This window comes from Triticum aestivum, chromosome 7D, assembly GCF_018294505.1.
Source record: "Triticum aestivum cultivar Chinese Spring chromosome 7D, IWGSC CS RefSeq v2.1, whole genome shotgun sequence".
In the NCBI taxonomy this organism is placed as follows: domain Eukaryota; kingdom Viridiplantae; phylum Streptophyta; class Magnoliopsida; order Poales; family Poaceae; genus Triticum; species Triticum aestivum.
In genome coordinates this window covers 209,429,941-209,457,453 of record NC_057814.1, presented here as the reverse complement: position 1 = coordinate 209,457,453, position 27,513 = coordinate 209,429,941, and positions in this window count along the sequence as shown.

The window sequence follows — 27,513 nt, the reverse complement described above, 5'->3', positions numbered from 1 at the left end:
GCGAGCTTGGGGAAGCAACGGAGTGGGCGCACTGTCGCCGGCGATCTTGGCGGACCGAGGTTGAAGAAGACGGCGATGGCGGCGTTTCAGGGCTTCCGGCATCGCTTGGCTTGGTGAGGAGGTCTAGGACGAGGTAGCCGAGCTACTGGGCACGCCGATAGGTCGAGGGGGAGGCTCTGGGTGCGGCAACGGCGAGCAGTGGTGACGAGCTCCGCTCGGGCTGCGCAGGAGAGAGAGCAGAGGAGGGAAAGGGGTCCAGGGAGAGTGAGAGAGATCCAGGGGGTCGGGGCGATGTACGTGGCGTCGTCGGCCGCGTCGGGGAGGAGCCAGGCAGGCAGGGAGGGAGTAGGTGGCCGCACGGTGGTGCGCGCGCGTCGGGCACGCGCCCGTCCTCCTGGCAAGGAGGAAGACGACAGGAGGAGGTGGCCAGGTGGGTTGGGCCGCCAGCTGGGCTGCACAGGACCTGGGCCAGCCAGGTAACACAGGTGAGGCCTCTGTTCTTTTACTTTCTATCTATTTTCTATTTTGTTTAATTTGTTTTGATTTGATTTACATACCAAATTATTTTTGTAGCTTCTGAAAATAATTATGGGGTTAGATATGGAATATCCAGAACCACATAAAAAGTTCCAGAATTATTGGACATATATTTATTATATAACAAATATAAATCCAATGCAACTAATTATTGGATTAACTCAAATGCCCAAAATAAATATTCCTGAGCTTCCAAAAATATTGGTTTGAATTTTACCTCTTGCCAATATTTTCAAGGGAAAACAGGAACATTTTCTTGGACTTGTTTGAAGCAATTTTTATCTTGATCGTTTTTAGAAATGATTTATGAGGCTTTCCACTTTCCCCAATTCAACTTTCATAAATTTAAATATAAATCATGATGTTTGATGCAAGGACAAGCAGTGACTAGCTAGGGATGTGACAGCGGAGTCCCGAGGAATCAACCAAAGGTTTCCATTCCCGTGCAACAAGACCAAGACCGCCAGGACGGCAGGACGGAGGTCACCGCCGAGCCCACCACGGCGTCACCACCATAGGCTTTTGCAGGCGAAGACTACTTTTGTCAGGATAGCGTGTACTAGTTGTCACCCTTCGAATTTGGCCGTTGTGGGATCCCTTCCCGCCGTCATTTGGGAAGAGGACCAAGGCTCCCTATAAATAGAGCAGCACCACCACCGTAGGAGGGGATGGATCATTCGGATCATCCTCACACCCACCAGCTCATCGAGCACAAGAACACTCCTCCTCCTGAGGTTGTTCTTCCACTGTACTAGTTAATCCTCAACCCCTCGAGGCCAATCCACCACAAAGTAGGGGTAGGGTCTTACACCGCAAGGTGGCCAAACCTGGGTAAACTGCTGTGTCCCTTTTCCATTCAGTTCGTCGAGCTAGGCCGTGAGATTAGCGAGCAGGTAGACTGGGGAGGACGAGTTGTTCACACGCACCCCAGAGTTCGAACCTCTCAAGGGTCTGCGGAACCCATGATCCGACATTTGGTGTTCGAGGTAGGGGTGCGTCAGAGCTTCTCTTCCGCCGGTCGACTCGTCACTGCTCCACCGCTTCCATGGCTGACGCCCGTCGAGCTCGTGCTGAGCGTCGGGCCACCCTTGCCGCTCGCATTGCCCAGACCGTGCCCGCTGGCGGGCCTCCCCGTCTTTCCCCGTCGCCGGCCGCCAACACCGCCACCGGCCCGTCGGGGCACGAGCAGCAAGCTTCGTCGATGCACCCCTTCGTGCGTCGTGATGGGCACACCGCCACCCCATCGCTGACTATGGCTGGTTCGCCGTCCCATGCTCATCGCAGCTCGACGGACATGTAGGCTGCGCTGCTCATGCCGTGCAAGCTCCTGCGCTACTGCCCCATCGACGACCTCTACGAAGACTGGTTGGACCGCCTCGCCGAGCTCGTCAGCGCCGCCGGGGGCTCTCCTGCACCGTCTTTCTTGCTGCCTCGCCCGCCGCCGGCTGCGGGTGATGTAGCCCATGGAGCACCTCCTCCACCTCCCCGCCAAGACATCGCCCTTGGGCTAAGGCGAGAGGCCTCGAGGCGCGACCCGCCGCGCAGGGCGACGGCGCGCGAGGAAGGAAGCTGCCAGGTGGTCCAGCGGCCGCAAGGAGAAGTGCGTGCGCTTCAGCACCGCCGCGTCAAGACCGCGTGCTGCCTGCGGTGGTGGCGCACGAGCCCCAAGATCAAGCTCCACCTCCATGACGGGCGCCCGTGACCACGGCGGGTTGCCGCACCTTCACTCCCGAGCTACGCAACATCGTCTGGCTGGGGAAGTTCAAGCTTGACCTGCCTCCACGCTACGACGACACCCCCGACCATGCTGAGTTCCTGCAGCTCTACGAGCTGAGTGTCGAGGCGGCCAACGGCGACGAGAAGGTTATGGCGAACTGGTTTCCCATGGCCCTCAAGGATGGCGTGCGCTCGTGGCTCCTGAACCTGCCCGTGGGATCGATCTCCTCCCGGGGCGAGATGCGCGAGCGTTTCATCGCCAACTTTCAGGGCACTCGCAACCGCCCACCGGCTGCAGGTGACCTGCGGCGCATCAAGCAGCAGCCAGGCGAGACCTTGCAGAAGTACATCCAACGCTTCAACAATGTTCGTCTCAAGATCCCCAAGGTGTCGGACGAGGCCATCATCTCCGCGTTCACTGATGGCGTCCGCGACGTCAAGATGAAGGAGGAGCTCGCCATACACGAGGATCTGTGCACGGCCCTGGACGCCTCTCCCTCCTCGAGCTCCCGGAGGCTGATCCGGAGGACAAGAAAGCAAAGGCCAAGGACGTGAAGCGCAAGGGGGTGATGACCCACAAGTATAGGGGATCAATTGTAGCTCTTTTCGATAAGTAAGAGTTTCGAACCCACCGAGGAGCAGAAGGAAATGAGAAGTGGTTTTCAACAAGGTAATGTCTGCAAGTGCTGAAATTGTAAGTAGGAGAGTAGTTTGATAGCAAGGTAATTTGTAACGAGCAGTAACGATAGTAGTAACAAAAGTGCAGCAAGGTATCCCAATCCTTTTGAGGCAAAGGACATGCCAAAATGGTCTCTTATGATAAGCAAAGCGTTCTTGAGGGTACACATGATTTTCATCTTGTCACTTTCATGATGTTGGTTTAATTCGTGTTCGGTACTTTGATAATTTGATATGTGGGTAGACCGGTGCTTAGGTGTTGTTCTTACTTGAACAAACCTCCTACTTATGATTAACCCTCCTACAAGCATCAGCAACTACGAGAAAAGTATTAAGAATAAATTCTAACCATATCATTAAACTTTTGGATCCAATCGGTCCCTTATGGAATAGCGCATAAACTGGGGTTTAAGCTTCTGTCACTCTCGCAACCCATTATCTAATTGCTACTCCACAATGCATTCCCTTAGGCCCAAATATGGTGAAGTGTCATGTAGTCGACGTTCACATGACACCACTAAGGGAATCACAACATACATACTATCAAAATACCGAACACATATCAAGTTCACATGATTACTTGCAACATGATTTCTCCCGTGACCTCAAGAACAAAAGTAACTACTCACAAATGATAATCATGCTCAATATCAGAGGGGTATTAAACAGCATATTGGATGTGAACATATAATCTTCCACCAAATAAACCATATAGTAATCAACTACAAGCTGTAATCAACACTACTAGTCACCCACAAGCACCAATCTAATGTTCCGGTAACAAGATTGAACACAAGAGATGAACTAGGGTTTGAGATGAGATGGTGCTATTGAAGATGTTGATGGAGATTGCCCTCCCCAAGATGGGAGAGTTGTTGGTGATGATGATGATGATGATCATGATTTCCCCCTCCTGGAGGGAAGTTCCCCCGGCGGAATCACTCCGCCGGAGGGCAAAAGTGCTCCTGCCCAAGTTCCGCCTCGAGACGACGGCGCTCCGTCCCGAAAGTCTTCTCCTTATTTTTTTCTAGGTCAAAATGACTTATATACCAGAAGATGGGTACCGGAGGTGGGCCTGGGTGAGCACAACCCACGAGGGCGCGCCCAGGTGGGTTGTGCCCACCTGGTGGGCCCCCTTTGATAGTTATTTGCTCCAATATTCCTCAAATATTCCATAAAAAATCTCCGTGAAGTTTCAGCTTGTTTGGAGTTGTGCAGAATAGGTAGCCTGACGCAGCTTTTCCAGGTCTAGATTTCCAGCTGCCGGAATTCTCCCTCTTTGTGTATACCTTGCATATTATGAGAGAAAAGGCATTAGAATTACTCCAAAAAGCATTATTATGGATAAAAACATTATAAACAACAGTAAAGAAACATGATGCAAAATGGACGCATCAACTCCCCCAAGCTTAGACCTCGCTTGTCCTCAAGCAAAAATCGAAATCGGAAAACATGTCCAAATGCTTTGAGAGAGAGAGAGATGTCGATAAAAACAGAATTCAGACATAGAAGCATCATGTTGATTATTATAACAGCAACAAAATTAAACATAAAACTTTTATCATAGAACTTTTATCATATACTTCTCATGAATAAATAACAATTCATCACACAATTGAAGTATAAAGCAAAAACTCTATTAAAAACCAACAAACTATGTTCTCAATCAACTTTGCAACTACAATTCATCATATTTTCAGGAAGGGTCACGTATCGGAGCCTTTAGGCAAGTCCACATACTCAACCATTATATAGTCTTCTATGATTGCTAACACTCACCGCGTACACATGAGCAAAACATTTCAACCGGACACATAGAAAGATAGGGGCTTATAGTTTTGCCTCCCAACATATTCACCTCAAGGGTGATGTCAACAATAATAACTCATGCTATCTATATTCAACTGGACATATGTGCCTAGATCTTTCCTCACCACATGATGCTTGCCAAAGGAGAAAAATAAAAAAAAGGATAGAAGGAAAATTTTGACTCTTTGCATAAAAGTAAATATATAAAAGTAAAAGATAGGCCCTTCACAGAGGGAAGCAGAGGTTGCCATGCGCTTATTTGTTTGTATGCTCAACCCCTTAGTGCAAAAGAACGTCACGTTGCATTGCCCCTTGTGATAGCGACCTTTATTATGCAGTCTGTCGCTTTTATTGTTCACCATCACAAGTTCGTGCAACGCTCACTTTTCTCTTACACTAAATGATCTTACACTTTTAGAAGCAATTTTTATTGCCTTTTTGCACCGATGACAACTTACTTGAGGGATCTTGCTCAATCCCTAGGTAGGTATGGTGGACTCTTGAAAATAAGATTTGGGTTTAAGGGTTTTTGGATGCACAATTAGTATCTCTACTTAGTGCGGAATTTTTGGCTGGCAAAGATAGGGGGCAAGCACCACATGTTAAAGGATCTATGACAATATGACTTCTATGTGAATATAGACAAACATAAACCATTAAATTGTCTTCCTTGTCCAACGTCAACAATTTTGGCATATAATATTTTGATGAGGGCTCACAATCACAAAAGATTTCTAGGATAGTATATTTATATGCGAATCTTCTCTTCCCTTATTAACTCTTGCATGAGTTGCATCATTGACTAATGCTATGTTTGTCAATCTCTAATAAAATTTTCTACTTATACTTTTCCATATGTGGTGTCATCACCTACCATAAGATTAGTACATGATCTTTTCTTCATTTATTTCCTTTCTTTTATTCATTTCTTTGCTCTTTTTCTTCCTTATTTCTTTTCTTTTATTTGCAACATGAAAGTAAGGAAAGCAAAAACTCAAACTAAACTTTATTATATAACTTATAAGGATAGATCACTAAGCAAACTCTCACAGTAGAAGGGATCGAACTAAACTTTTATTCATCTAAAGAAAAAGATCGAACTAAAATAAGTAAAGGCAAAAAGATAGTGGGATGATACGATACCGGGCACCTCCCCCAAGCTTGGCAGAAGCCAAGGGGAGTGCCCATACCTGATACTCAATTCTCTTTCGGTGGTGAAGAAGATGATGGTGATGAAGGAGAGATCTTGTCCTCGGATTTCCATGGCCGTGGTCCACCATCATAAGAGGAAGAGTGAGTCTCACGTGTCCTGCAACTAGCAGCCAAACTCATACCTTTAAACCTCGCCTCATATTCAGAGACTTGGTTTTGGAGGTCATAGATCTGGCTTTGGAGGAAGTTGATTTGCTCGTTGAGGGTGAAGACGATGTCCTTCATGGGCTTGCCATCCACCTTGAGATCACGGGAGAGGTCCGTGATCATAAGGTGATTAGCGTTGAGTCCACGCTCAACCATCCCCTTGCATCGGAAGATGTCTTGCTCCATAGCTTCAAGCCTGGCCTCCACGGTTCCCGTCCCCTTGGGACATGTCACATTGCGGAGCTGAAGCACCCCCTCATGCATCTAGATGACCTGAGGGTGCTGCACCACATCCCGAAGGTATGGGTTGATGACGTTCTTGAAGAACTTGTCCTTGGAGGAGCTTGAACCAGCCATGTTAGATGGGATCTGACAGAAAACAACAAGGAAAAGAAGACAGAGGATTTCTCCGCGATACGGTAATAAACAGGTTCGGGAAGTATATATAGATTTTTATCTTGGGGGACAAGTATACTGTAGAAAAACGGAGTCCGGAAGGTGTCCCAGGTGGGCACAACCCACCTGGGCGTGCCAGGCAAGCCTGGCGCGCCCTGGTGTCTTGTGCCCACCAGGGTACGCTTCCTGGCAGTTTCTTTATTTCCTAATTTTCTAAATATTCCAAAACTGATAAAAAATATTTTTGCGGATTTTTCAGAGTCCGTTTAGTTACCGTATCACGTACCTCCTTATTTTCACGATTCTGGAGTGTTCCGGATGGACTCTTTTATGTGTTCTTCTGGTGTCAAAGTTTGGATAATATTGCTTTCAACATTAATGGGCGTACCTGAGATATAATGTTTTATTCGTTGCCCATTGACAACCTTCGGTATTATTTATTTTGATGGCTCCAGACCAATAAACCTCCTCGATAACATAGGGGCCTTCCGATTTTGAGAGGAGTTTTCCTGCAAAGAATCTGAAACGGGAGTTGTACAAAAGAACATATTATCCGACTTTAAACTCACGCTTTTGGATTCTTTTGTCATGCCATCTTTTAACTTTTTCTTTGAATAATTTTCCATTTTCATAAGCTTGGGTTCTCCATTCATCTAAAGAGCTAATATCAAATAACCTCCTTTCACCAGCAAGTTTGAAATCATAATTGAGCTCTTTGATTGCCCAATATGCTTTATGTTCTAACTCAAGAGGCAAATGACAAGCTTTTCCATAAACCATTTTGTATGGAGACATACCCATAGGATTTTTATATGTTGTTCTATAAGCCCAAAGTGCATCATCTAATTTCTTAGACCAATCTTCCTGGACCTATTGACAGTCTTTTGCAAAATTAATTTTATTTCTCTATTGCTAAGTTCAACTTGACCACTAGACTGAGGATGATAAGGTGATGCAATTCTATGGTTAACATCATACTTGGCAAGCATTTTACGTAAAGCACCATGAAGAAAATGTGAGCTACCATCAGTCATTAAATATCTAGGGACTCCAAACCTTGGGAAAATAACTTCCTTAAACATTTTAATAGAGGTGTTGTGATCAGCACTACTGGTTGGAATAGCTTCTACCCATTTAGTAACATAATCAACAACAACCAAAATATGTGTATACCCATTAGAGGAAGGAAAAGGTCCCATGTAATCAAATCCCCAAACATCAAATGGTTCAACAACAAGTGAATAATTCATAGGCATTTCTTGACGCTTACCGATATTACCTATTCTTTGACATTCATCACAAGATAAGACGAACTTATGGGCATCCTTGAAGAGAGTAGGCCAATAAAATCCAGATTGCAATACCTTGTGAGAAGTTCTATCTCCAGCATGATGCCCTCCATAAGCTTTGGAGTGACATTTCCGTAGGATTTGTCCCTGTTCATGCTCAGGTACACAATGTCTAATAATACCATCTACTCCTTTATAAAGATGTGGGTCATCCCAAAAGTAATGTCTTAAATCATAGAAGAATTTTTTTCTTTTGTTGGTATGTAAAGCTAGGTGGTAAATACTTAGCAACAATCTAATTAGCATAATTAGCATACCAAGGATTATTATGAGAAACATTTATTGCAGCTAACTGCTCATCAGGAAAACTATCATCAATAGGTAGTGGGTCATCAGGCACATTTTCTAGCCTAGTTAAATTATAAGCTACTGGGTTCTCAGCTCCTTTTCTATCAATGATATGTAAATCAAATTCTTGTAACAAGAGAACCCATCGAATAAGTCTAGGTTTAGCATCTTTCTTTTCCATAAGGTATTTAACAGCAGCATTGTCTATGTGAACAGTTACTTTGGAATCAACAATGTAAGGTCTAAATTTATCACAATCAAACACCACTACTAAGAATTGTTTTTCAGTAGCATAATTTCGTTTAGCACTGTCTAGAGTTTTAGTAGCATAATGAATAACATTCAGTTTCTTATCAACTCTTTGTCCTAGAACAGCACCAACAACATAATCACTAGCATCACACATAATTTCAAAAGGCAAGTTCCAATCAGGTGGTTGAACAATAGGTGCAGAAATTAAGGCTTTCTTGAGTGTTTCAATTGCTTCTAAACAATCATCATAAAAAACAAAAGGGATATCCTTTTGCAAAAGATTCCTAAGAGGCCTAGAAATTTTAGAAAAGTCTTTGATAAATCTCCTATAGAAACCAGCATGACCTAAGAAACTACGAATACCATTTATTGTAGCGATCCGACCTGAGACGGTCAAATCTTTGTGTTCAGTGTCATCCCTGGATCGGTAATGCTGACACACACAGTACTCGAATGGATTTATAACAGAGTAGCAATCACACACTTATTACATCGAATGTCTCAAGAGAGAGCTTATTACAATAAATATGGCTTAAGGCCATCTAAATAAGATAACAACGAAAGGCTTGGAAAATAAAGTGAGTCCATCAACTCCAACGGCATAGCTGAGTGCATGACAAATGACCTAGCGCACCTTACTCTTCGTCTGAAAAGTCTGCAACATGATATGTTGCAGCCCGAAAATGGGTCAGCACATGGAATATGCTGGCAATATAACACAGTAGAGCAATAAACAGATAAATGTTATCACTACATGCATATATGGCTGGTGGAGGCTCTATGGTTATAATGTTTTGCGAAAAGCCAATTTTTTCCTACAACAAAGGAATATATTTTATTTAACTATCATGGTGGTTGAAACATTGAGAGTGGTACCCCCATCTCAATCCCAATTAAAAGTAATCATTAATAACCTGACAATTAATTTAGAGTGATGAGATCAACTCAATATTTCAAATACTAGATACTCAAGTTGTCCATGACCGGGGACACGACTAACCATGATTAGTTTGTACACTCTGCAGAGGTTTGCGCACTTTTTCCCACAAGACTCGATCTCCTCCGTTGGATTTCTCACACTTCATGGTGTTTGAGAAACGGATGACCGAGACACAGTCTTTCAGAAGCACTAACTCTAACCCCGGGTAGACAGTACCAACCTACATCCCCTACATCTGCTAGCCTACCACTGGAAGAGGTCATGCGACATACTCAACTATGCTAGAGCCCATAATAGCTTGTGGCTACACACGGAAGTTTCTAGCATGAACAATCTTATGATCCCTTTGAGCCTGGATGGCGGACCATAGGAGACCACACGGTATAACCCCGGGATCTCTTAGGACAACACTGGTATAACCCCAGGTGCCCAACCAACAATCCACCTATCATGAACTCCTGACAGTCGTTCAGGTAACTCCAACTTGTAGGTAACCTCTCCCATATGTTCCAAAACCCGGTATGGTCCTACAAATCTTGGGGCTAACTTTCCCTTAACTCCAAAATGTTTAACTCCTCGCAGTGGTGACACACGGATATATACTCTGTCTCCGATTTCATAGACTACCTCCTTGCGTTTTGAGTCTGCATAACTCTTCTGTCTGGACCGAGCTACCTTCAGTCTATCTCAAATCAGCTTAACCTTCACTTCTGACTCTTTAATCAAATCCGGTCCAAATAACTGACGGTCTCCAACTTCATCCCACATCAACGGTGTTCTGCACCTCCTTCCATACAAAGCTTTGAAAGGTGCCATCTTCAAACTAGCCTGGTAGCTATTGTTGTATGAGAACTCCGCGTAGGGTAAATTGTCGTCCCAGCTAGATCCATAATCTAGCACACAAGCTCTCAACATGTCCTCCAGAATCTGTTTGACTCTCTCGATCTGTCCATCTGTCTGCGGGTGAAAAGCTGTACTGAACTCTAGCCTGGTACCCAAAGTCTGGTGCAGCTGGTGCCAAAACTTTGAAGTAAACTGTGTTCCTCTATGTGATACGATGGTCCTCGGAACTCCGTGCAGACACACGATCCTGGTCATATATATCTTGGCCAACCTTGCACTGGTATAGGTGGCACTGGGATAAAGTGAGCCACTTTAGTCAAACGATCGACTACTACCCAGATAGAATCATATCCCGATCGGGTCCTGGGTAATCCGGTGATGAAATCATGCCAAGCTTGTCCCACTTCCATTCGGGTATCTGCATAGGCTGCAGTAATCCTGCTGGCTTCTGATGTTCCGCCTTCACTCTCTGGCATACATCACATACGGCTACATACTCGGCAATATCTTTCTTCATACCAGTCCACCAGAAACGCTCCTTCAAATCCAAATACATCTTGGTGTTTCCGGGGTGTATCGAGTATGGCGAGTCATGAGCTTCCTGAAGTATCAACTTCCTGATTTCTGCATTATTGGGCACATATACACGGTCCTCAAACCACAGGGTGTCGTGCTCATCCTCACGAAATCCCTTGGCCTTTCCTTTGCTCATTCTCTCCTTTACCTTAGCAATTTCTTTGTCATCCTTCTGAGCTTCTCGGATCTTTCCCATTAATGTTGACTGAACCTCCAACGCTGCAACAAAACCTCTAGGGACTATCTCCAAACGAAGCTCCCTGAGATCCTCTGCTAACTCCTTCGGTAATCCTCCGCTCACAAGGGTATTGGCATAACTCTTCCAGCTCAAGACGTCTGCTACGACATTGGCCTTGCCTAGATGATAGTGCAACTTCATATCATAATCCTTTATGAGCTCCAACCATCTCCTTTGCCTGAGATTCAGCTCCTTCTGTGTGAAAATGTAGTTCAAACTCTTATGATCCGTGTACACATCACAATGGTTTCCGATAAGAAAGTGTCTCCAGGTTTTGAGCGCATGCACTACGGCTGCTAACTTCAAATCATGCGTGGCATAATTCAACTCATGCGGTCAAAGCTGACGTGAGGCATATGAAACAACTCTTCCGTCTTGCATAAGTACACCTCCAAGTCCTAAGCGAGATGCATCGCAATACACTTGGAAATCCTTGCGTATATCTGGCAGAATCAGCACTGGGGCTGTAGTCAAACGTTTCTTCAATTCCTGAAAACTGGCCTCACATTCTTCTGTCCAGTTGAACTGGGTGTCCTTCTTCAACAACTCCGTCATGGGCTTCGCAATCTTGGAAAAATTCTCAATGAATCTCCGATAGTACCCCGCGAGTCCAAGAAAACTGTGGATTTCTCCAACTGAGGTGGGTGCCAACCACTCAGTGACTGACTGAACCTTGGTGGGGTCTACTGCTATACCTTCTCCTGATATAACATGTCCAAGGAATCCAACTTCCTTGAACCAAAACTCACATTTGCTGAACTTGGCATATAACTGATGTTCCCTGAGCTTCTCGAGAACTAAACGCAAATGCTCCTTGTGTTCCTCTTCATTCTTTGAGTACACCAAGATATCATCAATGAACACCACGACAAACTTATCCAAGAACTCCATGAATACCTTATTCATCATACTCATGAAATAGGCAGGGGCGTTAGTCAATCCAAATGACATAACCGTATACTCATATAACCCGTACCTCGTGGTGAAAGCGGTCTTGGGTATATCCTGTTCTCGGATCTTCAGCTGGTGGTATCCTGTTCGCAGATCGATCTTGGAGAATACTTTAGCTCCTTGCAGCTGGTCAAACAAGTCATTGATCATCGGCAGTGGGTACTTGTTCTTGATCGTCACCTCATTCAACGCGCGATAATCAACAACCATCCTTAACGATCCATCCTTCTTCTCAACCAAGAGCACTGGGGCTCCCCATGGTGATGAACTTCGTCGAATGTAACCTTTCTCCAATAACTCCTTAATCTGCTTCTTAATCTCCTCCAGATCATTTGCGGGCATCCGGTATGGTCTCTTCGATATCGGTCCGGTGCGTGACAATAACTCTATCAAAAACTCAATGTCTCGATCCGGTGGCATGCCTCGTAACTCCTCTGGAAACACATCTGGATAATCCTTCACTATAGGCACTTCCTCCTGAACAACTCTTGAGATCGAATTTACTTGGGTTCTCTTTGGCGCATGCCTGTTTACATACTTGATCCTTTTTCCCTTCGGGGTGGTGAGTAGAATTGACCTACTAGCACAATCAATGTTTGCTCCATACTTCGGTAACCAATCCATTCCTAGTATCACATCTAGTCCTTGGGACTCCAAGATTATTAGGTCTGAGGGGAAAACATGGCTACCAATGGTTAAGGGTATCCGATCGCACCATCGGCTAGCCATATACTCTGCACCTGGTGAGCTTACTAACAAGGGTGTCCTAAGGGCTACGGTGGGTAACTTAAACTTGTCCACAAATCCCCTTGAAATGTATGAATGCGATGCACCAGTATCAAAAAGAACAAGAGCCGTAAGAGACTTAACCAAAAACTTACCGATAACTGCATCTGGCTACTCTTCAACCTCCTCCACGTTCACGTGGTTCACTTGTCCCCTATTGAAAGGGTTGGGCTTCTTCCCAGAGCCTCCATTTCCATTGCCATTCTTCAACTCTGGACAATCATTGACGTAATGCCCAGTCTTCCCGCACTTGAAACAGGTAATGAGACTTTGATCCTTCTTGGCGGGTGTGGCTGAGTTAGAGCGGTTCTGATTGTTGCCTGCTCCATTCCCGTTTCCATTCTTCGGGCCACTGTGGTTATGCGAACTTCCTCCATTGTGAGTGTGGCCTCCATGGTTATGGGTATAACCTCCCGAGTTCGGGGTAATTCGAGGCTTTTGCTGAGCTCCAGAATTGTACTTTCCTTGTCCATACTTCCTCTTGCGGCTCTCAATCTGCTGCTGCTTCCCTTCAATCATAATAGCCTTGTCTACCAACTCCTGGTAGTTAGTGAATGTCGCTACCATCAACTGCATACTCATCTCATCATTCAGCCCTTCCATAAACTTCTCCTGGTTCACGGCATCTGTGGCCACATCATCTGGGGCATAGCGAGCTAAATTACTGAACTCATCCACATACTGCCCCACAGTACGGTTTCCCTCGTGTAAGTTGCGAAACTCACGCTTCTTCACGCTCATAGCTCCAGTTGAGACATGGGCTGTGCGGAATGCTTGCTGAAACTGATCCCAAGTGATATTGGCTATAGGGAAAGTGGCTGTGTAATTCTCCCACCATGAGACTGCTGGTCCATCCAATTGATGTGCGGCAAAACGCACCTTCTCAGCATCTGTGCAACCTACGGTGGTCAACTCCCTTCCTATCCTGCGTAGCCAGTCATCAGCAACTATCGGCTCGGTGCTACTGGCAAACATCGGCGGCTGCAACCTCAGAAAACGGGCTAAGTTGTCTACTGGAGGTGGTGGTGGCGGGTTGTTGTTGTTGTTGTTGTTGTTTTTGCCTTGATTCTGAACTAATATCTGCATCAAGGCATTCTGCTGTGGGATCAACTGGGTGATCTCCGGTGGGAAGACAAATCTGGTATCACGTCTCGGAGGCATCTGATGGGTTTAGAGGGAGAGATTAGAATAGAAATGAGGTCTAGTGAGAAAACACTACCCATATGCACATGAGACAATCACAATCATATCACACCAAATCAATTCAAGCAAGGGCATACAATCGGTCTAGAACTATTGTTACTAAAGTGCTCGGGCTACTACTATGAACATGGGGAAATACTACAAATCATATGGTGGTCATCTAGAAATTTTGATCGGTGGAAGACTCCATGATATCTGCTCCAGCTTCGTCTTCATAATCATCATCACTACCATCAGGGTCGGAGTCGGTGTCGTCGATGATGATGTAGTCTTCAAAACGAATTTCCTTGGGTTTGTCGTCTTCTCCTCCTGGCGCAGGGTCTCCCATGAATACTCCTAGATTCCTTGTCAGGTCTTCATTCTTCTCCACTAGTATTGTGATTTCCTCCTCGTATCCGTCGCGTGTAGACTTGAGTTCCTCTTCAGGCTCCATATTCCTGGTTATCGCCTTCTTCAAATCTATCATGCCCGCGCACATCTGGTTCTCCTATCGGCGAATGTGCTGGTTTAACTCCTCGATGAAAGCTGCAATGTACCTGTCTCTCCTGGTGCTGATCATCTCCCATTGCTCATCTCGGCGCCCACATATTTGGTAGATAATGTCCTTAAGATCCTTGTGGTAAACTTGTCCGATGCGTCCCATAGCAATGTGGGCTGCCATGCTCTTGCCTAGACTCCAGGTTGGTGCATCAAAGGAAAACTCTATGGGCTCAGTGACTGGCGTGAATGTCCTTCCTGGAACTTGAACTCGGATCATCCAACGCTCTTCTTCTGGTAAAGTGGCGGTGTAGGTCCCGGTGAAGCTTGGTATTCCGATGTTCAGGTACCTAGTGACTTCCTTCAAGTGTCGTCCAAAGGGTGTGTCTTTATCCGATTGTGCAAACTTGTTCCTTGAGTCCTCCATCCTAAAGAGTAGAAAATTGGAGAGGAGTCAGAAATAAGTAGAGAAGAGTGACCTATGGCTTATCTTAGTGGTCGTGTCCTACATTTAGCGTGTGCTCTGATACCATCTTGTAGCGATCCGACCTCAGATGGTCAAATCTCTATGTTCAGTGTCATCCCTGGATCGGTAATGCTAACACACACAGTACTCGAATCGATTTATAATAGAGTAGCAATCACACACTTATTACATCGAATGTCTCAAGAGAGAGCTTATTACAATAAATATGGCTTAAGGCCATATAAATAAGATAACAGCGAAAGGCTTGGAAAATAAAGTGAGTCCATCAACTCCAACGGCATAGCTGAGTGCATGACAAACGACCTAGCGCACCTTACTCTTCGTCTGAAAAGTCTGCAACATGATATGTTGCAGCCCGAAACGGGTCAGCACATGGAATATGCTGGCAATATAACACAGTAGAGCAATAAATAGATAAATGCTATCACTACATGCATATATGGCTGGTGGAGGCTCTATGGTTATAATGTTTTGCGAAAAGCCATTTTTTCCCTACAACAAAGGAATAAATTTTATTTAACTATCATGGTGGCTGAAACATTGAGAGTGGTACCCCCATCTCAATCCCAATTAAAAGTAATCATTAATAACCCGACAATTAATTTAGAGTGATGAGATCAACTCAATAATTCAAATACTAGATACGCAAGTTGTCCATGACCGGGGACACGGCTAACCATGATTAGTTTGTACGCTCTGCAGAGGTTTGCGCACTTTTCCCCACAATACTCGATCTCCTCCGTTGGATTTCTCGCACTTCATGGTGTTTGAGAAACGAATGACCGAGACACAGTCTTTCAGAAGCATTAACTCTAACCCCGGGTAGTTAGTACCAACCTACATCCCCTACATATGCTAGCCTACCACTGGAAGAGGTCATGCGACATACTCAACTATGCTAGAGCCCATAATAGCTTGTGGCTGCACACGAAAGTTTCTAGCAAGAACAATCTTATGATCCCTTTGAGCCTGGGTGGCGTACCATAGGAGGATCACACGGTATAACCCCGGGACCTCCTAGGATAACACTGGTATAAGCCCAGGTGCCCAACCAACAATCCACCCAGATGTGTATTAAAGTTGCCACCTTAAGTTGAACCGTTAATTAAACAATCTCACATCTGTCATGGATACACTCAAACCCAATCCACGTCTAAAAGCATATCATAGCAATATAAGCATAGCGTAGAAGTAACTCCCAAGGGTTTGATAATAAAATAGGTAATAGGTTCTACCTCATCATCTACTTCCCAATACCCACAAGTTAATCACATCCTAATCATGCAGTGTTTGAGGATTGTAACTAATGCATAAATACTGGGTATGAAAAGAGTGTGATCAATGTGTTACTTGCCTTGCTGACGATCCGCAAAACCTACTGACTCGTAGTAGCACGCTTCGCACTCCGAGAATTCTATTGCAAACAAACAATAGCATACATAAGCACTCAAACAAAGATGCACGGGTAAAACTCAAATAAGAAGATCGAATCTGAAAGCTCAACTGAAGAGATTCGATCTACAAAAAGAATCAATCGAATCAGAGCTATGGAATTGAAACTACGGTCAAAAGAACTTCGAATTCAAATCTGCTTGATACCAAATTTTAAATTGTGAAAACCTTGTTCAAGTTGTTTAAACATAAAGAGGGGCTCGAGACAAAGATTTTGGCGTTGGTTTCACTAGATTTAGACAAACGGTTAAGAAACTGCGGGCGTTTGAAGATCAGGGGCTAATCTGCGATAAAAGTAATCGCAGATAGGTCCCTGGGCGAAAATAAAATAAAAAGAAAAGACTAACGACGCGGCGGCTTCGGCGACGGCGGGCGGCGACGCGAGGCGGCGGCGGCGCGGACTGGCGGCGCGGCTAGGGTTTCGGGGGGCGGGCTGGCTGCGGCGACTTGGGCCTCTGGGCCTCGGGCGACAGCTTTTAAAGCCTTGGCCGGAGGAGTCCGGCTCGGGCACGGCCCGTTAGGTCGGTTTAACTCTTCTCTTTTTTTTAAAAAACAAAATCTGCCGGAAAAATCCTAGAAATAAAATAAAAATCTAAAAATACCAAAACAAATTTTCACCGTCTAAATAGAATATTTAGAACAAGGTGAACATTTTCTTGGCCTAAAAGTGCAATTTTGAAAAATGCATATTTTTCTAATTCAAATAAAATAGCCATAAAATCCAAATAAAATTATTTATTTGATTTTAATAATTTTTCCTCAAATATTTCATTTATTTTGGAGAAGTCATATTATCTCCTCTCATATATTGTAAATTTGAAATATTTTGGGAGAGAAAAATAATTAAAACCAAAATGATCCGTGTTTCGATATTTGAGAAAAATTCAAATATGAAAACGATAAAATCCCCAACTCTCTCCGTGGGTCCTTGAGTTGCTTAGAATTTCGAGGATCGCGAAACGAAATGAAATTAAAATATGATATGCATGAATGATCTATGTATAACATTCCAAATTGAAAATTTGGGATGTTACATTTATATCTTTAAGACATGGCATTTTCTCAATTGCATCAACCTTAGCTTTGTCCACTTCAATACCTCTTTCAGAAATTTTATGACCCAAGACAATGCCTTCATTAACCATAAAGTGGCACTTCTCCCAATTCAAGACAAGATTTGTTTGTTCACATCTCTGCAAAACTCGTTCAAGATTGCTTAAACAATCATCAAAAGACTTCCCATAAACAGAGAAGTCATCCATGAAAACCTCAATAATCTTTTCACAAAAGTTAGAGAATATAGCAGTCATACATCTTTGAAAGGTAGCAGGTGCATTACATAAACCGAAAGGCATATGTCTATAGGCATAAGTTCCAAAGGGCAAGTAAAAGTGGTCTTTTCTTGATCAGGTTGAGAAAAAGGTATTTGTGAAAAACCAGAATATCCATCAAGGAAGCAAAAGTGTGTGTGCTTAGATAATCTTTCAAGCATTTGATCAATAAAAGGCAAAGGGTAATGATCTTTTCTAGTTGCTTTGTTTAATTTTCTAAAATCAATTACCATTCTATAACCTGTAACAATTCTTTGTGGAATAAGTTCATTCTTATCATTAGGAACAACAGTTATACCTCCTTTCTTAGGGACACAATGAACAGGACTTACCCATCTACTATCAGCTATAGGATAGATTATACCTGCTTCGAGAAGTTTTAATATTTCTGTTCTTACCACTTCTTTCATCTTCAGATTTAACCGACGTCGGTGATCAAAAACGGGTTTAGCATCAGGTTTCATATTAATTTTGTGCTGACATAGAGTGGGACTAATGCCCTTTAAATCATCGAGAGTATATCCAATAGCAGCTCGGTGCTTCCTTAGAACTTTCAATAATCTTTCTTCTTCATGTTCTGAAAGGTTAGCACTAATAATAACAGGATATATCTTCTTTTCATCAAGATAAGCATATTTCAAAGTGTCTGGCAATTGTTTTAATTCAAACACAGGATCACCTTTAGGTGGAGGAGGTCCTCCTAGAGTTTAAAGAGGCAAATTGTGTTTAAGTAGAGGACGTTGTTCAAATAAAATCTTATATATTTCATTTCTTTCATGCATATGAAAATCATTTACATGGTCTAGCAAATATTGTTCTAAAGGATCAGTAGGTGGTACAGCAATAGAAGCAAGACCAATTAATTCATCCTTACTAGGCAATTCTTTTTCATGAAGCTTCCTACTAAACTTGGAGAAATTAAACTCATGAGACTCATCACCAAAACTAACCGACAGTTTGTTTCTCACAGTCTATCTTAGCATTAACGGTGTTCAAGAAAGGTCTACCAAAGATAATGGGACAAAAGTCATCTTGTGGGGAACCAAGAACAAGAAAATCAGTAGGGTATTTTATTTTCCCATAGAAGACTTCAACATCTCTAACCATCCCAAATGGCGATATAGTGTCTCTATTAGCAAGTTTAATAGTAACATCTATGTCCTGTATCTCTGCGGGTGCTATGTCATTCATAATTTCTTGATATAAGGTGTAGGGAATAGCACTCACACTAGCACCCTATGTCACATAAACCATGATAACAGTGATCTCCTATTTTAACTGAGATAACGGGCATGCCAACAACAGGTCTATGTTTATACTTTTTATCAGGTTTGGCAATTCTAGCAGCTTCTTCACAGAAGTAAATAACATGCCCATCCATATCTTCGTCTAAGAGATCTTTAACCATAGCAATACTAGGTTCTACTTTGATTGGTTCATCAGGTTTAGGTGTTATAATATAGCTTTTGTTGACCACAGTTGAAACTTTAGCATGTTCCTTTATCCTAACAGGGAAAGGTGGTTTCTCAATATAAGTACTAGGAACAACTGGATCAACATTGTAAAGTATAGTTTCTTCTTTAACTGGTACTGGTTCTTTGATTTCTTCTTTAATAGGTGGGTGATATTTAAACTACTTTTCTTTAGGGAGATCAACATGAGTAGCAAATGATTCACAAAAGGAGGCTACTATCTCAGAGTCAAGTCCATATTTAGTGCTAAACTTTTGAAAAGCATCGGTATCCATAAAAGATTTAACACAATCATACTTAAGTTTAATACCTGACTCTTTACCTTTGTCGAGCTCCCAATGTTCAGAGTTGTGTTTAATTCTTTCCAAAAGATCCCACCGGAATTCAATAGTCTTCTTCATAAAGGAACCAACACAAGAAGTATCAAGCATGGTTTGATCATTACAAGAAAGCCGAGCAAATTTTTTTTGGATAATAATTACTCTTGAGAGCTCATGATTGGGGCATGAATATAACATTGACTTAAGCCTCCCCCAAGCTAGGGCGATACTTTCTCCTTCACGAGGCCAAAAATTATATATATAATTCCGATCACGATGAAGTAGATGCATCGGATACATTTTTGGTGGAACTCCAATTTCAACAAATTCCAGTTCCAAGCTCCAATATCATCGCATAGCCTATACCATGCCAATGCTTTTCCCTTAAAAGATAAAGGGAAAACCTTCTTCATAACTTCATCTCCGGGTAAACCTGCAAGCTTGAACAATCCACAAATTTGTTCTACATATATCAAGTGCATATGAGGATGTTCGGTTCCATCTCCTGCATAAGAATTAGCTAGCAGTTATTATATCATACTCGAAGGAATTTCATATTCAATATATTCAGTACGTGCAGTAGGTTGAGGGGTAGCTAATTGTGGTTTCGGTTGAGGTGAAAATACCCCGAACAAACCCCTGAAAGGATTGTTTTCCATAGTAACAAGTGACATTAAATTTCAGCACACTATATAAATGTTTCCTTACCAAATTCCACTTACCAAAGGCGCTTCACTCCCCGGCAACGGCGCCAGAAAATAGCCTTGATGACCCACAAGTATAGGGGATCAATTGTAGCTCTTTTCAATAAGTAAGAGTGTCGAACCCAACGAGGAGCAGAAGGAAATGACAAGTGGTTTTCAGCAAGGTGATGTCTGCAAGTGCTGAAATTGTAAGTAGCAGAGTAGTTTGACAACAAGGTAATTAGTAACGAGCAAGTAACGATAGTAGTAACAAAAGTGCAGCAAGGTACCCCAATCCTTTTTAGGCAAAGGACAGGCCAAAACAGTCTCTTATGATAAGCAAAGCGTTCTTGAGGGTACACGGGATTTTCATCTAGTCACTTTCATCATGTTGGTTTAATTCGTGTTCGGTACTTTGATAATTTGATATGTGGGTGGACGGTGCTTAGGTGTTGTTCTTACTTGAAAAAACCTCCTACTTATTATTAACCCTCCCGCAAGCATCCGCAACTACGAGAAAAGTATTACGAATAAATTCTAACCATAGCATTAAAGTTTTGGATCCAATCGGTCCCTTATGGAATAGCGCATAAACTGGGGTTTAAGCTTCTGTCACTCTCGCAACCCATCATCTAATTGATACTCCACAATGCATTTCCTTAGGCCCAAATATGGTGAAGTGCCATGTAGTCGACATTCACATGACACCACTAAGGGAATCACAACATACATACTATCAAAATATCGAACACATATCAAGTTCACATGATTACTTGCAACATGATTTCTCCCGTGACCTCAAGAACAAAAGTAATTACTCAAAAATGATAATCATGCTCAACATCAGAGGGGTATTAAATAGCATATTAGATCTGAACATATAATCTTCCACCAAATAAACCATATAATAATCAACTACAAGATGTAATCAACACTACTAGTCACCCACAAGCACCAATCTAATGTTCCGGTAACAAGATTGAACACAAGAGATGAACTAGGGTTTGAGATGAGATGGTGTTGTTGAAGATGTTGATGGAGATTGCCCTCCCCAAGATGGGAGAGTTGTTGGTGATGACGATGATGATGATTTCCCCCTCCGGGTGGGAAGTTCCCCCGGCGGAATCGGTCCGCCGGAGGGCAAAAGTGCTCCTGCCCAAGTTCCGCCTCGAGACGGCAGCGCTCCATCCCGAAAGTCTTCTCCTTATTTTTTTCTAGGTCAAAATGAATTATATACCAGAAGATGAGCACCAGAGGTGGGCCTGGGTGAGCACAACCCACCGGGGCGCGCCTGGGCTCCCTGGCGCACCCAGGTGGGTTGTGCCCACCTGGTGGCCCCCCTCTAGTAGTTATTTGCTCCAATATTCCTCAAATATTCCATAAAAAATCTCCGTGAAGTTTCAGCTTGTTTGGAGTTGTGCAGAATAGGTAGCCTAACATAGTTTTTCCAGGTCCAGATTTCCAGCTGCCGGAATTCTCCCTCTTTGTGTATACCTTGCATATTATGAGGGAAAAGGCATTAGAATTACTCCAAAAAGCATTATTATGGATAAAAACATTATAAATAACAATAAAGAAACATGATGCAAAATGGACGTATCAGGGGGCAGCCGTGCTCGCGGCCGAACCAGAGATGAAGCGCGGCTGCGATCACCTGGAGTCATCCAAGGGCAACCGCCTGTTCTACATCTTCCACAACGTACACAACCACAACACCAACGATTGCCAGGAGCTCAGGGCCATCCGTGACGGGCGCCTTGGTCATCGCCCCGAGTGAAATGATCGAGGCTACGGCCGCGGAGGAGGCCGAAGTGGAGGATGGTGGGACAATCGCGGCCCCCGCCAGGAGTGGCGCGATCAGCCTTGTGAGGAGCGCTGGCAGGGCCATCCTCGTGAGGGCCCCTGGCGCGACCAGCCTCGTGAGGACCGTCCTCAGGGCAACGCTGGCCTCCCTCAGCTGCCACCTCCACCAAGGAGGAACGACGACCACCACCAGGACGAGGTGGCTGGGGGCTTCCAGGAGCCTCACGCCGTCGCTTGCATCCTGGGCGGCGCTCAGGTCCCTGCCTCTCATCGCATCTTCAAGTAGTTTGCCCGTGAGGTGAACGCGGCCCTCCCCAAGCTCGGGGCTAAGCGCCCTCTCAGGTGGTCCGAGTGCACCATCACCTTCAGCTCGTCTGACCAACTCAAGTGCGCAGCAACTGCCAGTGCCCTCCCGATGCTCTGCTTGCCCGTCATCAGCAACGTAATCGTCACAAAGACCCTCATCGATGGCGGTGCGGGGCTCAATGTCCTGTCCATCGAGACGTTCGACCGCCTCCAAGTGCCCTATGACCAGTTGCAGCCCACCAAGCCCTTCTCAGGGGTGAACGACGGCTCCACCACCCCGATATGGCAGATCCGCCCCCTGTCACCTTTGGCCAGCGCGACAACTACCGCACAGAGCTCATCGACTTCGACGCTGCCCACATCCGTCTTCCATACAACACCATCCTAGGGTATCCGTCTCTAGCCAAGTTCATGGCAGTGACTCATGATGGTTACAGTGTCCTCAAGATGCCAGGGAGCCGCGACGTCATCACGGTCGCATGCGAGGAGAAGGACGCAGTGTGCTCTCTCGAGCGCGCCTACCAGGCTGCAGCAGTCGAGAATCTAGATGATGAAGGCATTGTCTACCCTCCTGAGGCTATCCCCAAGAAGAAGAAGTAGTCGCTCCGCCAAGAACCTCGGGAGAGCGGTGTGTCCAGCGGCACCACCTCAGGACCTCTGCTTGCGGATGGGGCGCCTTCCTCTCTCGCATAGGAAGGCGCACCCGGCGCCCCTCTCAGGCTGGGCTCGGGGGCTCTCCTCTGGAGGGCCTCTGACCTAGCCAACGTCACGAGGGAGGTGCTCGGGCACCACGTGGAGGCGTGCTTCAGCGCGCGCTTCTGCAAGGAAGGCACAAGGCACGGGGTGCCAGGTGCTCAGGAGTTCAGCACCAAGGCAACCGAGGAGCTTCAAGAGGCAAGAGCCTTGCGCGGCGACTGTCGCCCACCACCCGGCGCAGCTCCTTGTCCTAACGAGGATAACGAGCTGCGCGTCTGTGTCAACATCCCAGGGCTCAACCGGGTCGCCTCTCAGCGGCTCTTCTGGTCGTCCCGCATTGGCTGGTGCGAGGGTCCACCTCACAACTACGTTCGCATGCCTTTTGGCTTACCAAATGCGGCTATTACGTTCCAGCGCCACATGCGGAGCGTCCTGGCGGCTCAGGAGGCCAGGCACCAGGCGGTCCTGATAGAGATGGTGACGTTTGTTCACGAGCCTCCTAGGCCACGGGAGCCTCCTAAGGTTCAGGGCTCAGGTGGCTCATGAGGAGCAACTTCTTCAGCACGCGTCTTCAGCTACTTCAACATCTCTTCAGCAATGGTGCCAAGTGACATTTTCTGGTTTATTCAGTTGGGGCGCACCTCGGGCTGCATTATCCCCAGATCGCATGGGCCTATCCCTGCGGCATGTATCCTTTTGCGTCTTTAATTCACTCTGTTGGGGGCGCCCCTCGGGCTGCATCATCCCCAGGCCGCATGGGTCTGTCCCTATGGATGTATCGTTTTCCGCATCTATTAGAGCTGGCTTACCTCCTTCCATGAATTACTTTATGATTATCATCTATCTGTCCGGCATTTCATTGTCGTGAACGTCGTACGCCCTTGCAAACCCACCCATGACCGCCTCATTATTAAGGGCGGGCACGGCGTCTGTGCTCGCACTACAAAAAAATACACTTCCGTGATGATACGTGTTTGTCACAGTAGGTCGCGTTTTCTGTCATGCATGTACATCCATGACAAATTTATGACAGAATCAAGATAGTCATACCTGTGTTGTCGTAGAAGTGTTCCATGACATTGCCAAAATTATCATCACGGAAGTGTCCACTTCCATGACGATAAATCGCGCGTCACGGAAGTGCTTTCGTCAAGGGTGACCGACACGTGACATCCACCGTAGCGGAACGCCGTTAAGCTATCGGGTCGGGTTTTGGATCCGATAACCCGTTAACAGCCCCGACCAATGGGGATTTTCCATGTGTAAAATCATCATTGGCTGGAGGAAACACGTGTCGGCTCATCGTTGGGACAGATGTCATCCACTCATTGGACGGAAGGCGCCTATGATACGTCGACACGTGGCACGGCCCAACAGAGGCCCATTCCTGTGAAAAGGCCGACCCGTTTGACTTGGTCAAAAGGTGGCGGGCCGGCCCATGGAAAGCCTGTTAACGGCCTGTTCGCATATAGCCCATTTACAGCCCACTAACCCAAGGCCCGTTACGCTCTATCCAAATTAGGCCCAGTAGCGTCATCTGGGCCATCCAATATGATTCCAGCCCATTTTCAGTTCTGGCCCATGTATGGCCCATGACGTCTTTCGGCCCGTATGAGGCCCTATGTAACTCTTGGCCTATTAACGGCCCGTGGTGAAACTGGCCCGTAATGAACAGTGTATCACTTTACACCCGTTAATGGCCCGTGGTGAAACTGGCCCGTAATGAATAGTGTATCACTTTATACCCATTAACGGCCCGTGGTGAAACTGGCCCGTAATGAACAGTGTATCACTTTATACCCATTAACGGCCCGTTATTCCGTTGGACCGTTTCCAGCCCATGTTATCTTTCGGCCTTCTCAGAGCCCATTTATTCTTGGGCTCATTTCCAGCATTCGTTTACTTACGGCCCATTACTGTCATTTTCTGCTTGTGGGCCAAATTCAGCCCGTGGTTACAGTCGGCCCGTTTGTGGTCCGTTAATATGTTGGGCCGTTTTCATAGCGTCATCAAATACGGCCTATTGACGATGGCCCGTTATGGTCGGCCGATGAACGGACGATTCCAACTCTAGCCCGTTTACGGCCATAATGCGGCCTGTTATTGGCCCATGTTTGGCCAATCGATCATACGGCCCGTATAAGGCCCATTGATGATACGGCCCGTAGAAGGCCCATTGTTTCTACGGCCCGTAGAAGGCCCATTGTTTCTACGGCCCCTAGAAGGCCTACTGTTTCTACGACCCGTAGAAGGCCCACTGTTTCTACGGCCCGTAGGAGGCCCAGTGTCACTACAGTAAATATTAGCCCATGGTTATTGTGGCCTAGTTTTAAAAAATAGGTTATTGCAGCCACTAGCAAACCACGGAAAAAGAACTGCACTGACTACAAGCAAACAAATAAACAAGACAACAAGGAAATAAATAAGCAAGCAACTTATGCTAGGCTATCAAGGCTATTACACATATTACATCCACTGGGCATCAAAGTTGGCCACCAGTGCAAATATAGGGAACAAAGCAGCATATAAACGCCGCAGCAAAACAAGTCCAGAACTGAAACCACTTCAGAAGAGTTCAAGAAACAATATCCTGGGTACCCATAATGCTGGCAAGATGCTTAGCAAGCTTATTAACTTTCTCTTGTTTGGCGCTTAAATCCTCCAGCGCTTGCTGTTGCACCAGAAAGTACGCATCTTAATTCTGCAGGGACTTCCTCAGTCCTTCAAATTCTTGCCGCAGCACAGCTGACTGATGCCTTTCAGCTTGTAGCTGAGACTGAAGAAGCCGAAGTGATTCAGGCAGCGAGTTCGAAGAGCTTGTGCCAGCGGTACTGGCCAGTAACTCGAACACTACATCAACGTAGGACTGTGGGGTTTTCTCATTGTCTACAAGATCGTTTTTATCACCTTTCTTGGAGACCAACAGGGTTGTCTCACTATCTTGAACCTTATCTGCATTACTTTCTCTACCATTGCATAGTGGGGTGCTCTTCTCCAATATTCTGTTTGCATACTACAAGAGAAACAAGCAGACACATCACAGGTTTAGCTTGTAGTATATGAAACTCATTTTGGTAAACCGGTTCAGTAGTAAGGTGGACAGGATAACAACATGAAACAAACATATATCTATGTACTATGGTCACTGTATTGTCCATATCATTCTAGTTTATGTTCCATAATCAAGATAGAGACACAGTTCAACTCATATATTTTTAAGACACAGCAGCATAGACAGAATATAAGTGTGAGAAACTACACAACATTGGCAGCACTTGTAATGTGCATCACATGAGAACATAACTGTTTATACAACTTAAACTGAAATCAACATAGAGCAATAAGTTAGAACATCAATCCAGTTAAAGAAATAGGTTTAAAACATACCTGTTGCGCCATTGGAGTTTCAATTGGATCCTTCAAATTCGAAAGTAATTGGTATGAGTAAATACAGTGATGCAACAGCAAAGGAGTATGGACCATAGCTACGGAATCTGACCTGAGAACAGTTGCTCTTCTGCTTTAAACGTGGAGTTTGGGTTAGCTGTGGTGGTCTTCGTGCTTTGGGCACTGCAGTAGCTTTACAAACTGCTCGTGTGGGGGTACTCTGTGGTGGACATGGTGCTTTGTCAACTATAAGTGGGTTACTATCCGTTGGGGTTGCGGTTAGATGGGTTGTAGTTGGTTCTCTGCCCAACAGTGTAAGTGTGCAATCTGGAAGAGTCTCGATTATGTGTGGTGGGGCTAGTTTGTGGGCCAGTACAACCATGGTTCTATCTGCATCGACGGGTAGCACTGTCTTTTGTGAAGAACGGGTTTTTGCTCCCTTAGATGCTGCCATCACCCCCTCCAATTCAAATGGCTGATAAACAAGAAAAGAAATTGAACGTACAGACATTGTATGATAGACAGATGTGGTAATTTACATATATGTTGTCTAACCAAATAGGACAACATGACACAATTTCACATATATGATGCCTAACTAAACAGGATAGCATGACACAGTTTCAGATATATGATGGATAACTTAACAGGATATAATGGCATAATTCAACATATGATGAGTACCTAAACAGGATGACATGACAAAACTATATGATGTCTTTCTAAAATAGGTTGGGATGAAATAATTCACATACATGTTGTCTAAGTATATAGGATGGCATGATATAATTGACATAATTGATTCATATACTAAGCAGCTGGCACTCGCATGTATGATCTCTAAACTAAGCAGATAGAATTCAATATTGTGCATATGATGTCTAAACTAAGCAATGCAAGACATCATATGCATCATATGAGAAATATAAACATTGCAACTTAGAGCATACACCTCAGGTGGGATATAGGACTGGTCATCTGTCTCTGAATCCTCCTCTGAGGAGCTCCCTGTAACCATCGAGATATATGCTTCAACAGGTACCATTGCCTGCTCTGAAGACCTTGTTTTCACTCTAGATTTTTTCCATAACCGGTTCAAATGGCTGATACACATGAAGAGTAGTTCAATATACATAGATTGTCGACAAATGGAATACGTAATGAAAAAAAAGATGGCA